The sequence below is a fragment of the Myotis lucifugus genome, unplaced genomic scaffold (assembly GCF_000147115.1).
Source record: "Myotis lucifugus unplaced genomic scaffold, Myoluc2.0 scaffold_21, whole genome shotgun sequence".
Classification (NCBI taxonomy): domain Eukaryota; kingdom Metazoa; phylum Chordata; class Mammalia; order Chiroptera; family Vespertilionidae; genus Myotis; species Myotis lucifugus.
The window spans coordinates 7627794-7643286 of NW_005871069.1; the positions used below are offsets into that span (position 1 = coordinate 7627794).

At 48.6% G+C, this 15493-nt stretch overlaps 1 protein-coding gene across 5 annotated transcripts in view; it reads right to left on the bottom strand.

Moving 5' to 3' along the window:
* Nucleotides 1–15493, bottom strand: part of ACAD9 (acyl-CoA dehydrogenase family member 9) — a 67952-nt gene that overhangs the window by 41966 nt on the left and 10493 nt on the right. The window lies entirely within an intron of this gene.

The window sequence follows — 15493 nt, forward strand, 5'->3', positions numbered from 1 at the left end:
TTGCCACACTGGTAAAGGGGTTGAGGGCTTTTAGCTGGGTGGCCCCCACTCCTTCAGGGCGGGGGGTCCCTTCTTGGTTCCCTTCTCAGCTGGGTGAGGGCGCGGAGGACCATTTTTAGGCTGGCCACCCCCCTTCGGGGGGGGGGGGGGGTCCTGCTGGGGTGCCTGGCCAGTCTGGGTGAGTGGCTGATGGCAGTTTGCAGGCTGTTCACAGCCGCTTCAGGGTGGGGGTCCCCGCTAGGGTTCCTGGCCAGCCTGGCTGAGGGGCTGAGGGCCGTTTGCAGGCTGCCCACAGCCCCTTCAGGGTCGGCGGGGGGGCGGGGGGGGTCCTGCTGGGGTGCCTGGCCAGTCTTGGTGAGGAGCTGAGGGCCGTTTTCAGGTTGGCTAAGCCCCCAAGCGGGGACCCTCACCCCATTAGGGTGTGGCCAGCCTGGGTGAGTGGCTGATGGCCGTTTGCAGGCTGGCCAAGCCCCCCAGCAGATACCCTCACCCCATGAGGGTGTGGCTAGCCTGGGTGAGGGGTTGATGGCTATTTTCAGGCTGGCCACTGACCCCAGCCACCCAAGCTCCCAGTGGAGGCTGGCTGGAAGCAGGTATCTGGGATTTGTCTTCTATAATTGAAACTTTGTTGCCATGAGCGGAGACCACAGCCAGCTCAGAGTACGTGGGAAGCTTGCCTTCCTCCATCACCCGGGCAACCAAGCCTACTGCTTGTTCCAGCTCCGTGGCTGCTGGCCGCCATCTTGTTTGGGCTAATTTGCATATAGTTGCGCAGATTGGCTGGTGGGAGCTTGGGGCGTAGTGAAGGTATGTTCAATTAGCATCTTTGTCTTTTATTAGTGGAGATATATATAATTATTTATTTATTTATGTTTTTTATTATTTTATTTTTCACCTTTTTCTTCCTCGCCTCTCCATTTTCATCCTGTTTTTCTTCTCCTTTCCCCATTTTAGTTTTCCTCTTTCATTTCTTTTTATCCCTTTTTTACTAGTAAAATTTATCTTCATCTATTTTATGGATGTGTTATTATTATAGTAGTATCTGTTGGCTTATTCATATATCTAACTTCCTCTTCTCAGCTTTTACTCCATTTCTCCTTTTCTTTTCTTTTTCTTTGCTACTCAATTCTTTTTTCCCTCTCTTGCTCTTTTCTTCTCCTAATTTTAACCCTTTGAGTGCCAACCAATATCCTAGGAACTATGCTAAAATTGCTAAGGCATTTTTGCTGATTTTACAGCAGTTTCAGAAAAAAATTATGAATCGCAAGTAAATGAAGTTACATATTCAAGAACTTAAGGAAACCTTTACTACATTTGTTTTCATCTTTGACATATATTGTTTGCTGATTGTATTATAAAATACTAGTAGAAAAAAAAAATTGCCGACCACTAGCTAGACTGAGCTCTAGATGTGCTCCCAGGGCCCCAAGACATTCAAAGCTTCACACACCTGTTCTGCTCTATCATTTTAGTGGATTTATTGTTGTTGTTTTTTGATAACAGACTTTAATGAAGTATAATTTATATGCAGTAAAGTACACAATTCCTAAATGAATATTGCTCGGTACCGTTTTGCATAGGATTCTTGTGTCCTCAATGCCAGTGGTCAATTTTAGAACTACAAACATTCGGCATCATAAGTAATCTGCACTTAGGTGCCATCTGTCAATAAAGAGTGAACTACTAGCATCTAATAGTGACACTGCAGGAGGAGCACGAGAGCGCTCCCCGACACTAAAAGGGTTAAAATTCATTTCACTTCCTAAATTCAGGCCTATCTGTTCTCTTTTCTATTCTTTAAAAAAAAAAAAAAATTTTAAAAATTAATTTTTTCTCTTATCCACTAATTCTCTTACTCTCTCCTCTTTTCTAAACTGTGGCCTTCCCCTATTCATCAAATTCCTTAACTTTATTTTCTCAATTTAAGCTCTGCCTCTTACAGATTCTGTCCCCTTCTGGGTGTCTTTTGTCTGTGCTTTTTGGTTTGTTTGTTTTGTTGTGTTTTCTCCCCATATTCTTTTTCATTCTTTATTTCTTTTTTTTGGTTTTGTTCTGTTTGTTTTTGTTGTGGTTTTTTTTTTTTCCCTTTTCTACTTCTCAATATAACTTTTGCTCTCTTTTCTCTTTCCTAATTTTCTTTCTCTGGAGGTCACTTTTATTGGGATTATTGGTGCCTGGTGTACATTTGGATTCAGTCACATCTGTGCTGTTTCTTGTCGTGTTGTGTTTTGTGCTGTCTATCACCACCTCCACAACAGCTGGCACGAAGTAGAAGAAAGCAAGCCACATAATAAGACACCCTGAAAGGAGACTCCATCCACAGAAGGGACAATAATAATCAAGACCCAACTACATTGGAAGAAACCAAATATCTCAAGTAGGGGGTCTCCCTAGAACACCCAGCCCAGGAGACCTGAGAAACTGCACCACTGAGTCCCACAAAACACCCTATGTAATAATAGACAAACATGGTAATTAACCATACCTCCGACACGCTTCCCATTGGCTAATCAGGGCGATATGCAAATTAACTGCCAACCAAGATGGCGGCCGACAGCCAGGCAGCTGAAGCGAACAGGAGGCTTCCTTGCTCCAGTGAAGGAGGAAGCCAAGGTTCCCCGCCTGCCGCTGCCGGCCTCTGAGCTGCAGTCTAAGAAACTATGTTGCAATTATAGAAGCTAAACAATCCCCAGAAACCTGCTTTCAGCCAGCCGGGCCTCAGAGCTGGAGTTGCAACAGTGTTTCAATTATAGAAGCCAAACAAACCAGATACCTGCTTTCAGCAGCCGAGGTCTCAGAGCTGGAGCCGAGCCTCAGAGCTAAAGCTGGCTCTCAGTTCCAGTGATAGCCATAGAAGGTAAATAAATCCCAGAATAAAAAGAAAAAAAGGAGAGGTTGGGAGCTTCAGTCACCCACCAGCCTGAAAATGGCCCTCAGCCCCTCACCCAGACTGGCCAGGCAGCCCAGTGGGGACCCCCACCCTGAAGGGGGTGTGACCAGCTGCAAACAGCCATCATCCCCTCATCTAGGCTGGCCAGGCACCCAAGCGGGACCCCCACCCTGATCCAGGACACCCTTCAGGGCAAACCAGCCAGCCCCCACCCGTGCACCAGGCCTCTATCCTATATAGTGAAAGGGTAATATGCCTCCCAGCACCGGGATCAGCGGAGCAGCGAGGCCTCACTGCCCCTGTGTCAAGTGGAGCCACGAGGCCTCCCAGCACTGGGATCAGCGGAGCAGCGAGGCCTCACTGCCCCGGTGTCAAGCAGAGCCGGGAGGCCTCCTGGCCCCTGGAGCAGCATGACAGGGGGCAGCGCCCAAACCCCCTGATCGCCCTGCGGCTCTGTGTGTGACAGGGTGCGGCGCCCCAACCCCCCCCATGGGCCCTGCTCTGTGTATGACGGGGTGGAGCCACAACCTCCCCATCGGCCCTGCCCTGAGTGTGACATGGGGGAGTGCCCCAACCCCCTGATCGGCCCTGCTCTGTGGGTGACAGGGGGCGGCGCCCCAACCCCCTGATCCGCCCTGCTCTGTGTGTGACGGGGGCGGTGCCCCAACTCCCCTATCGGGCCTACTCTGTGTGTGACAGGGTACAGAGCCCCACCCCCCCTGATGGGCCCTGCTCTGTGCATGACAGGGGGCAGTGCCCCAACCCCCTGATCGGCCCGGCTCTGTGCATGACGGGGGTGGCGTCACAACCTCCCAATCCGCCCTGCTCTGTGCATGACAGGGGGCGGCGCCCCAACTCCCCAATCGGCCCTGCTCTGAGCCCGACCAGGGCTGCACCTAGGGATTGGGCCTGCCCTCTGCCACCCAGGAATGGGCCTAAGCCAGCAGGTCGTTATCTCCCGAGGGTCCCAGACTGTGAGAGGGCACAGTGGGGCTGAGGGACCCCCCCCCTACCACCAGTGCACAAATTTTTGTGCACCGGGCCTCTAGTCTACTACATAAGACCAATTCAAAAAATCTGGGTGGCATACCTGTTTGATCTATTTGTTAGGCACAGTTACAAAGAAACAGCTAAAAGTTAGGAGACATAGGCATATCATTCATACGAAAGTAAAGGAGGAATCACCAGAAAAAGAAATAAATGAAATTGAGGCGAACAATTAGACAAAGAAAAAATTCAGAGTAATAGTTATAAGGATGCTCAAACAGCTGGATGGGAAATTCACCAACATGTGTGAGAATCAAGCAAAGGAATAACAATCTGAAACAACTCACTAGATCAGATGGAATAAACTGACAAACATTTTCAGAACATTTCACCCCAAAACTACGGAATATACATTCTTCTCAAGTGCACATGGGACATTTTCATAAATAGATCACATATTAAGACACAGGCTGTCTCTACGAATTCAAGAAGATTGAAATTATATCAAGCATCTTCTCAGATCATAATGGCATAATATTAGAAATAAACCACAATAAAAACAATAAAAAAAAATCCAAACACTTGGAGGCTAAAGAGCATACTATTAAACAATGAATGGGCTATCAAAGAGGAAATAAAAAAACATTCAGGAAACAAATGAAAATGAAAACACAACAATCCAAAAATCTATGGGACACAGTAAAAGCAGTCCTGAGAGGGAAGTTCATAGTACTACAGGCCTACCTCAAAAAAACAAGAAAAGCCCTGGCCGGTTTGGCTCAGTGGATAGAGCGTCGGCCTGCGGACTCAAGGGTCCCAGGTTCGATTCCGGTCAAGGGCATGTACCTTGGTTGCAGGCACATCCCCAGTGGGGAATGTGCAGGAGGCGGCTGATCGATGTTTCTCTCTCATAGATGTTTCTAACTCTCTATCCCTCTCCCTTCCTCTCTGTAAAAAATCAATAAAATATATTTAAAAAAAAACAAACAAAAAAAACAAGAAAAACTTGTAATAAATTATCTAACCCTACAACTTAAAAAACTAGAGAGCAACAAGAAAAGCCCAGAGTAAGTAGAAGGAAGGAAATAATAAAGATCAGAGTGGAAATAAATGACCAAAAAAAAAAGTACAATAAAATCAAGAGCTGGTTCTTTAAAAGGATAAACAAGATTGATGAATGTCTAGCCAGGCTCACCAAGTAACAAAGCAAAAAGACAAAAATAAACAAAATTAGAAATGAGAGAGGTGAAGTAACAACCAACCCCAGAGAAATACAAAGGATTGTAAAAAAAAAAAAAATACTACAAAAAACTCTATTCCAATAAACTGGACAACCTAGACAAAATGGACACATTCTTAGAAAAATACAATCTTCCAAAATTCAATGAGGAAGCACCAGTAAAACTAAATAGGCCAATAACTACCGATGAAATTGAAGCAGTAATCAAAAAACTTCCAGCAAACAAAAGCCCTGGTCCGGACTGATTCACAGGGGAATTTTACCAAATATTCAAAGAACTAACACCGATCCTCCTCAGACAATTCCAAAATATTTAAGAGGAACACTTTCAAGCTTTCTATGAAGCCAGCATTACCCTAATCAAAACAGCAGATAAAGACACTACAAAGAAAGAGAATTACAGGCCAATATCCCTGATGAACACAGACGCTAAAATCCTCAACAAAATATTAACAGATCACATCCAGTAATATATTAAAAAGATCATACACTATGATCAGGTGGGATTTACTCCCGGGATGCAAGGCTGGCACAATATCTGCAAATCAATAAGCGTGACACAGCCATAACTGGTTTGGCTCAGTGGATAGAGTGTCGGCCTGCGGACTGAGGGTCCCAGGTTTGATTCTGGTCAAGGGCATGTACCTTGGTTGTAGGCACATCCCCAGTAGGGGGTGTGCAAGAGGCAGCTGATCAATGTTTCTCTCTCATCGATGTTTCTAACTCTCTATCCCTCTCCCTTCCTCTCCACAAAAAATCAATAAAATATATTTTTAAAAATAAATAAATAAACATGACACATCACATAAACAAATTGAAAAAAAATCACATGATTATATCAATTGATACAGGAAAAAGCATCTGACAAAATCAAACACCCCCGGTTTTTTTTAGTCTTTATTGTTGAGATTATTACAGATGTCCCTCTTTTTTCCCCCCATAGCTCCCCTCCACCTGGTTCCCACCGCACCCCAGGTCCTCACCACCCTATTGTCTGTGTCCATAGGTAATGTATACATGCATATAAGATCTTTGTCTAATCTCTTCCCGCAACCCCCCGACACCCCCTTCTCTCTGAGAATCGTCATTCTGTTCCATTTCCATGCCCGTGATTCTATTCCATTCACCAGTTTATTCTATTCATCAGATTATTTATTCATTTGATTTTTATATTCAATTGATAAATATGTATTTGTTGTCATTTTGTTGTTCATAATTTTTTACCTTTACCTTTTTCTTCTTCTTCCTCTTCTTAAAGAATACCCTTCAGCATTTCATATAATACTGGTTTGGTGGTGATGAACTCCTTTAGCTTTTTCTTGTCTGTGAAACTCTTTATCTGACCTTCAATTCTAAATGATAGCTTTGCTGGGTAGAGTAATCTTGGTTGTAGGTTCTTGCTATTCATCACTTTGAGTATTTCTTGCCAATCCCTTCTGGCCTGCATCGTTTCTGTTGAGAAATCAGCTGACAGTCGTATGGGCACTCCTTTGTAGGTAACTAACTGTTTTTCTCTTGCTGCTTTCAAGATTCTCTCTTTGTCTTTTGCCCTTGGCATTTTAATTATGATGTGTCTTGGTGTGGTCCTCTTTGGATTCCTTTTGTTTGGGATTCTCTGCGCTTCCTGGACTTGTAAGTCTATTTCTTTCACCAGGTAGGAGAAGTTTTCTGTCATTATTTCTTCAAATAGGTTTTCAGTATCTTGCTCTCTCTCTTCTTCTGGCACCCCCATTATTCGGATGTTTATAGGCTTGAGGTTGTCTCAGAGGCTCCTTACACTATCCTCATATTTTTGGATTCTTTTTCTTTTTGCTCTTCTAGTGGGTGTATTTTGCTTCCTCGTATTTCAAATCATTGATTTGATTCTCGGGATCCTCTAGTCTACTGTTGAATCCCTAAATGATATTCTTTATTTCAGTCAGTTGTATGCTTAATTTCTGACTGGTCCTTTTCCATTTTTTTTGGCATTCTCACTAAGATCCTTGAAGGTCTCACTAAGTTCCTCAGAGGTTTCTAGAAGATTCTTGAGTAACCTTTTAACTGTAGTTTTTAACTATATATCCAGTAGTTTGCTTTCTTCCATTTCTTTCATTTGTGACATGTTTCTTTGTCTCTGCATTTTGGCTGCTTCCCTGTGTTTGTTTCTATGTACTGGGTAGTTGCTAAGTCTCCTTGAGTTGATAGAGTGGTTTTGCGTAGGTGTCCTATGGGGCCCAGTGGCTCAGCCTCCCCAGTCACCTGAGGTGGACATTCTTGGTGCACCCCTTTGTGGGCTGTGTGCATGGTTCTGTCATAGTTGAGCCTTGCTTGAGGTTGGTGTCACTGGGAAGAATTGACCTCCAGGCCAATTGGCTGTGGGAACCAGCTGCAACTATAGGGGGAGAGCTGCTGTGCAGGAGACACTCTTATGGAGCAGGACTTGCTTCAGCGGGGCTTTGGTGCTCACTGAATCTGCCCCTTGAGTGTGTCACTTATGGATGTGAAGAGTTGTAATCTGGTATGGTCTCACGCTGACCACTGGGTACACTGGTTCTTGGGTCTCCAGGGAGGTGCAGAGTCAGCCACTGCCTGGGCTACAGAGAGATCTGCAGATTCCTCCTCTTTGTATCAAGTTTGGAATTGCCCAGATGAGGCCCAGCTGTGAAGCAAGGCAAGCTAGTGCTGGTGCTGGGTCTTGGATCTTTTATTGATAGGCTTGGGGCTCCCTGATCCAGCTGCAGCTTGTTTGACAGATATTTAGCCTGAGAAAAGGACAAGCCATGCATATGCAAGAGCTGCTGCACACAGCTTGAGTGGGGTTGTAAATTGGGTGGGGCAGTCTCAGGGAATCACCAGGGCAGAGCAAGCAGAAATGGCTGCTAGTCAGTCCTGCCCCAGGAGGTCCTAGCACAGGAAAAATGACTGCTGGAAGCACCTCCATCTAGAAGAAAGCCGCCCCCGAGTTCCTGCCCCAAAGCCAGACAGTCCAGTTTCTCCCCATATGTGTCTGGGTCCCTCAGAGCCTCGCCTGGCACTGGAGCTCAGAAGAAGTGGGAGCTTGTAAATTCAGTTTGTGGGGCTGGCCTTTTAAGAGGAGCAGCTGGGATTCCAGCAGCCTGTGTGTCACCCAGTCCCAATCAGCACTGGATTTTAGAATCTGTAGTTCTTACTGCCCATAGGGACTTCTTTCCCCAGCTCTGGAACCCTGGTCTGGGGGTCTGGTGTGGGACTGGGACCCCTCGCTCCTCCAGGTGGCCTCCGCAGAGGCAATCTCCCCCCTGATTAAAAAAGCGGCACACCCAGGTGCCAGATCAGCCAGTTCTGCGCCTCTGCACCTCCTACCAATCTCATTGTGCTTTCTTTTTTACTTCTCTAGCTGTAGTACTTCCACTCAGCCAGCTTTCCGGGGGTTTTGGATGATAGTTGCTCTGTATTTTAGTTGTAATTTTGATGTGGTTGTGTACAGGCATTTACCTATGCTGCCATCTTGGTTCTCCCTCAAACACTCTTTTTTGATAAAAACTCTCAGCAACGTGGGAATAGAGAGATCATACCTCAAAATAATAAAACCCTTATATGACAAACCTATAGTCAACATTATACTTAATGGTCAAATACTAAAACCATCTCCTCTAAGAACAGGAACAAGACAGGGTAAAATATTCAAAAGATTCGAAAAACCAAAACATACCATTCTTCACTATTTTTGTTTCGAAATATTATTTTTCATTAAAAATATTGTTGATGTTAATATGTAATGGGTTATTTTTTAAAAAATTAATAAATTATGTTAAATTTCTCAGTTTTAATTTCTAATAGGGCACATATTGCTAAATAAAACCCAGTTGCTAGGAGAACCAAGATGGTGGCATAGGTAAACACCGGAGATTGCTGCCTCGCACAACCACGTCAAAAATACAACTAAAAGACGGAATAGACATCATCCAGAACCACAGGAAGGCTGGCTGAGTGGAAGTTCTACAACTAGGAGGAAAGAGGAAACCATACGAAACTCAGAGGAGGCGCAGTGCTGAAGTGAAATACTAAGGTGCGGAGTGCATGTGGAGCAGGCCGGCGGCGGAGGACGCGGTGGGTGTTTTCAATCGGGAGGGAGTTTCAGACTCTGAGCTCCAGATCCAGGCGAGTCTCTAGGGACCCAGACTCAAATGGGAGAAGCGGGAAGGCAGCTTTCTCTCCGAGGTTTGCAGCGGTTGCAGAGCCGCTGGGGACGGAACTGAGAGCAGCCATAACTGCTCGCCCCGCCCGCCCTGTAGATCCCCTGGGACCCGCCCCGCCCAAGCCCTGCACAGAGGCATTTGCCGGATAGCCTCAGGCAAAGGCTAGACTAGCACCGCCCTAGAGATTCAGCACAGAAGCGCTCCCACTGCAGACACAGCTGACTCTCATAGCCAGTTAGCCTGGAGGTCAATTCACCCCTAGTATTGCCGACAACAATTAAGGCTTAACTACAACTAGACTGTGCACAAAGACCAAAAGGGGGTGCACCAAGAAAGCATAAAAAATGCCAAGACAAAAAAACATGACAGAAATGGAGGATATAGAGCTAAAAAACGCACTTTTGAGGGCTTTCAATACTTTGCTAGAAACTGCCGACAAACTTGATGAGAGCCTCAAGAAATCTAATGAGACCCTCGATGTTGTGATAAAGAACCAACTAGAAATTAAGCATACACTGACTGAAATAAAAAATATTATACAGACACCCAACAGTAGACCAGAGGAGCGCAAGAATCAAGTCAAAGATTTGAAATGCGAAGAAGCAAAAAACACCCAACCGGAAAAGCAAAATGAAAAAGAATCCGAAAATACGAAGATAGTGTAAGGAGTCTCTGGGACAGTTTCAAACGCACCAACATCAGAATTATAGGGGTGCCAGAAGATGAGAGACAGCAAGATATTGAAAACCTATTTGAAGAAATAATGACAGAAAACTTCCCCCACCTGGTGAAAGAAATAGACTTACAGGTCCAAGAAGCACAGAGAACCCCAAACAAAAGGAATCCAAAGAGGACCACACCAAGACACATCATAATTAAAATGCCAAGAGCAAAAGACAAAGAGAGAATCTTAAAAGCAGCAAGAGAAAGAGACTCAATTACCTACAAGGGAATACCCATACGACTGTCAGCTGATTTCTCAACAGAAACTTTGCAGGCCAGAAGGGAGTGGCAAGAAATATTCAAAGTGATGAATACCAAGAACCTACAACCAAGATTACTTTATCCAGCAAAGCTATCATTCAGAATTGAAGGTCAGATAAAGAGCTTCACAGATAAGGAAAAGAGAAAGGAGTTCATCACCACTGAACCAGTATTATACGAAATGCTGAAAGGTATCCTTTAAGAAGAGGAAGAAGAAGAAGAAAAAGGTAAAGATACAAATTATGAACAACAAACATGCATCTATCAAGTGAATAAATAATCTGATGTACAGAATGAACTGGTGATTATAATGAATCAGGGACATAGAAAGGGAATGGACTGACTATTCTTGGGTGGGAAAGGGGAGTGGGAGATGCGGGAAGAGACTGGACAAAAATCGTGCACACCTATGGATGAGGACAGTGGGTGGGGAGTGAGGGCGGAGGGTGGGGCGGGAACTGGGAGGAGGGGAGTTATGGGGGGGATAAAAAAGAGGAACAAATGTAATCTGAACAATAAAGATTTAATTAAAAAAAAAACACAAAACCCAGTTGCTAAATTAAAAGTCAGTTTTAATTTCAAATAGGGTACATATCTACACTAATAAAAGAGAAACATGGTAATTAGCGTACGACCGCTACCCTTCCCATTGGCTAATCAGCATATCCTTATGCAAATTAACTGTCAGCCAAGATGGTGGCCAGCAGCCAGGCAGCTGGAAGCGAACATGAGGCTTGCTTGCTCCAGTGACTGCAGACTACTGCAACGTTCCCCGCCTGACTTGCCGGCCTCTGAGCTACAACTCTAAGCAACTATGTTGCAAATATAGAAGCTAAACAAAACCCCAGAAACCAGCTTTCAGCCAGCCGGGATCTCAGAGCTAGAGTTATACATTGTTTCGATTATAGCAGCGGAAGCCTCAGAGCTAGAGCCAAAGCTAAAGCTGGCCCAGAATAAAAAAAAAAAGAAAGAAAAAAAAAAGGAGTGGTTGGGAGCTTCAGTCAATTGCCAGCCTGAAAGCAGCCCTCAGCTCCTCACCCAGACTGGCCAGGCACCCCAGTGGGGACCCCCACCCTGATCCAGGACACCCTTCAGGGCAAACCAGCCGGCCCCCAGGCCTCTATCCTATATAGTAAAAGGGTAATATGCCTCCCAGCACCAGGATCAGCGGAACCGCGAGGCCTCCTGGCACCGGATCAGCGTGACAGGGGGCAGCGCCCAAACCCCCTGATCGTTCTGCGGCTCTGTGTGTGACAGGATGCGGCGCCACAACAACCCCCCCCCCCCCACAGGCCCCTGCTCTGTGTTGTGAAGGGGGTAGGAGCCATAACCTCCCCATCCGCCCTGCCCTGAGTGTGACAGTGGCGGCGCCCCAACCCCCTGATCCGCCCTGCTGTGTGTGTGACAGGGGGCGGTGCCCTAACTCCCCTATCGGCCCTACTCTGTGAGTGACGGGGGGAGCTCCTCAACCCCCTGATCGGCCCTGCTCTGTGCGTGACAGGGTACAGAGCCCCAACCTCCCTGATGGGCCCTGCTCTGTGCGTGACAGGGGGCAGCGCCCCAACCCCCTGATTGGCCCTGCAGGGTACGGAGCCCCAACCCCCCTGATGGGCCCTGCTCTGTGCATCACAGGGGGTGGTGCCGCAACCTCCCCATCGACCCTGCCTTGAGTGTGATAGGGGGCGGTGCCCCAACCCCCCAATCAGCCCTACCCTGAGCGTGACTGAGGGTGGCATCGCAACCTCCCGATCCACCCTGCTCTGTGCATGACAGGGGGCAGCGCCCCAACTCCCCAATCAGCCCTGCTCTGAGCCCGACCAGGGGCTGCACCTAGGGATTGGGCCTGCCCTCTGCCACCCAGGAGCAGGCCTAAGCCAGCAGGTCGTTATCTCCTGAGGGGTCCCAGACTGTGAGAGGGCACAGGCCGGGCTGAGGGACCCCCGCTTCCCCCCCAGTGCACAAATATTTGTGCACCGGGCCTCTAGTCTTACCTAATAATAGACAAACACGTAAATTGACCATAACTTTGCTACGCTAACCAGCTAATCAGGAGAATATGCAAATTAACCTAACAAAGATGGCGGTTAATTTGCATACATAGGCGGCCGGCGGAGCAGCGAAAGCCTCACGCCACGGGGCCCGCGGAGCAGCGAAGCCTCATGGCTCCGGGGCCGGCTCCGGCTGGAGCCCGGCCAGAGCGAAGGCCTGGGTGCCGGGTGCCAGATGAAAACCATTGCCAGCAGCCAGGGGAAAGGAAGGCCTATTGCACGAATCTCTTCGTGCAACAGGCCTCTAGTTGCTAAATAAACAAGAACTTCTGGGGGTCCTCAGTTTGAGAAGCACTGCTGTCAATCTAGCATCACTGATCTTCAGTGAGCTCCTCTAGGTTGGCCAACCATACCTTAAGGAAGGGATCTTGCCATCTACACTGGTACCCTCAACCTGCCATCTGCAGCCTACTGCTGGTCCATAAACTATTCCTGATTCATAATAAGCTAAGTACCGAAATCGAGGACAAACTTTTAGAAACATTTGCAACAATTTTACATTGCTACTCAACCAACCACATATGGGCTTATATTTTATAAGTCCTTGGTTTTTTATTTCATTTCATTTTTCTAGTTGTTCATTTTTATGGTATTTTACAAAAGTGTCAGTCTGCAACACTTTGGAAATATTTAAAAGTGGTCCTTCACAGATATATTGTGAAACATCCTATACAATAAAAGAGAAACATGCAAATTAACCATCCCTCTGCTACGCTTACCAGCCAATCAGAGTATGCAAATTAACCTGAGAAAGATGGCAGGTTAATTTGCATACACAGGCACCAGGCAGCCAGGGGCGGGGCAGGTTCTTCCCCTGCATCGACATGGCGCCAGGGAGCCGGGGGCAAGGTGGCGTGTGCGGACACCAGGGAGCCTGGGTTGGGGCGCGAGCTTCCTCTGTGTCGCCATGGTGATATGGGGAAACTCCCACCTGGCAGGCGCGCGCATGCAGGCACTGGGGAGACGGGGTCGGGTCCGGAGCTTTCCCCCGCATTGCCATGGTGACACTGGGGAAGTTCTTGCCCTGCAGCTGCTTGCGCATGCGCAGGCCCTGGGAAGCTGGGGGGGGGGGGAGGGGGCGGCGCGCGCGGACGCCGGGGATGCTTCCGCCTGGCTAGCACGCACGCACATGCGCCTGGGAGTTGGGGTTGGGGGGGCGCGCGGAAGCTGGGGACAGGGGAAGCTCCCACCCCACTGGAGTGCGTGCGCGGGTGCCGCTACGCCCACCAGCCAATCAGGGCGAGTATGCAAATTAACCCAACAAAGATGGCAGCAGCCATGAAGCTGGAGGCTTGGGTTGCCCCTGGAGATGGAGGAAGCCAAGCTTCCCGCCCGCCTTGGCCGCTGCTGAAGGAGTGGTTGGAAACCTAGGTCTGTTATGCCCAGAGTTCGGGGTCCCCAATAATCCACCACCAGGGAGCCTTTTCCGGTGCAAAAGCAAAGGGTCTTTTATTCAAGCCTGGGACTTGGTCCCCCCTGCCCGCCGCCTCCATTACTGGATGCAAGAGAGAGCCCCGAGTTCTAAGAGAACAAAGAATTTATAGGGCTTGGGGTCGGGGGGGGGAGGGGCACACTCTGACCACTGATTTGGCCGATTCCGGTTGGTTGAGTGAGGGCTGGGGGCTAGTGACGCAAGGGCAGGGTACAGCTAGGGTCTGGTTACACAAAGACAGGGGGATGGCTAGCATACTCTTGGCCTTGGGCTAGTTTCCCCCACTTTCCCATTGGCCGAGATAAGGGCAGGCTGAGTAACTGATACATTCTGCGGCTTTTTCTTGGAAGAGGGGTTAAGGACACAGCTATCAGTCCTGTTCTGTCCTTTCAGGTCAGGGGTGACCCAGGCTTCCAGCCTGCCCTGGCCTCTGCTCAAGGAGTGGCTGGGGAAAAAAACACACAAAAGGAGGGACTGGCCTCCTCTCTAGGAGGGGCTAGGAGCCTGGGTTGGGGGGGGAGGGGGAGGCGTGGCCAGCCTGAAAACAGCCCTCAGGCCCTTACCCAGGCTGGCCACATCCCCATGGAGTAAGAGTCCCCGCTGGGGGGCATGGCCAGCCTGCAAACAGCCATCATCCCCTCACCCAGGCTGGCCACGCCCCCCCCAGCGGGAACCCTCACCCCATGGGGGCGTGGCCAGCCTGCAAACCACCGCAGGCCCCTAGCCCAGGCCGCCCCATTCCCCAAGGGAACCCCCACCCTGATCCGGGACACCCTTCAGGGCAAACCAGCCGGCCCCCACCTGTGTACCAGGCCTCTATACTAATAAAAAAGTAATATGCTAATTAGACTAGGAGACCTTCCAGGAGACCTTCCGGACATACCCCTGGACAAAGCCATGGTAGTGGGGCTGAGGTAGAGGCAGTTAGAGGCCAAGAGGGGAGGGCAGTTGTGGGTGATCAGGCCAGGATGGGATGGCAGCTGTGGGTGATCAGGCCGGTGTGGGGGGGCCATTGGAGGTGATCAGGCTGGGGGGGCAGGTTGGGGGTGAGCAGACCAGCAGGGGGGCCAGTTGGGGGCGAGCAGGCCATCAGTGGGGGTGATCAGGACTGTCGGGGGGGCAGTTTGTAGTGAGCAGGCCAGCAGGGGGGCAGTTGGGGGCGAGCAGCCCAGTGGTGAGGGAAGGTGGGAGCAAGCAGGCCAGCAGGGGGGCAGTTGTTGGCGAGCAGGCTGGCAGGAGGGGACAGTTGGTAGCGAGCACACTGGCACGGGGGGCAGTTGGGGGTGATCAGTCTGGTGGGGGGGCGTTTGTTGGTGATCAAGTGCTGGCGGGGATTTGATGGGAGAGGACACAGCTGGGAGCAGTTGGTGGCGAGCAGGCAGCGGTGGATAGTGCTGCCCACTCACGAGGATAAGTAATAGAACCCACCAGTCTTATTATTATAACAGTAACTTCCTAGTGCTGATATAAAGCCCCCCCCCTCTCAACTGGAAAAAGAACATCATTTCCACGATCCCCAAATCAGAAAAGGTGCAGGCAAGTTTGGGGGAAAAAGAGCAAAACTGTAGCTGGTTATTTATTTTGTATTAGGGGGGGCGAGGGTAGTATAGTAATATATCATCAGGTTTTGGTGAGTCATCAAGAGGAAAAAACAGGACGTACACCGACAGTATTCCGGACCCGGTAAAGTGGACCCACCTCCGGAAATTTCCTTCTTGTTGGTTAGAATCCGTCCCCTGGAAAAGTCCTTGAAAG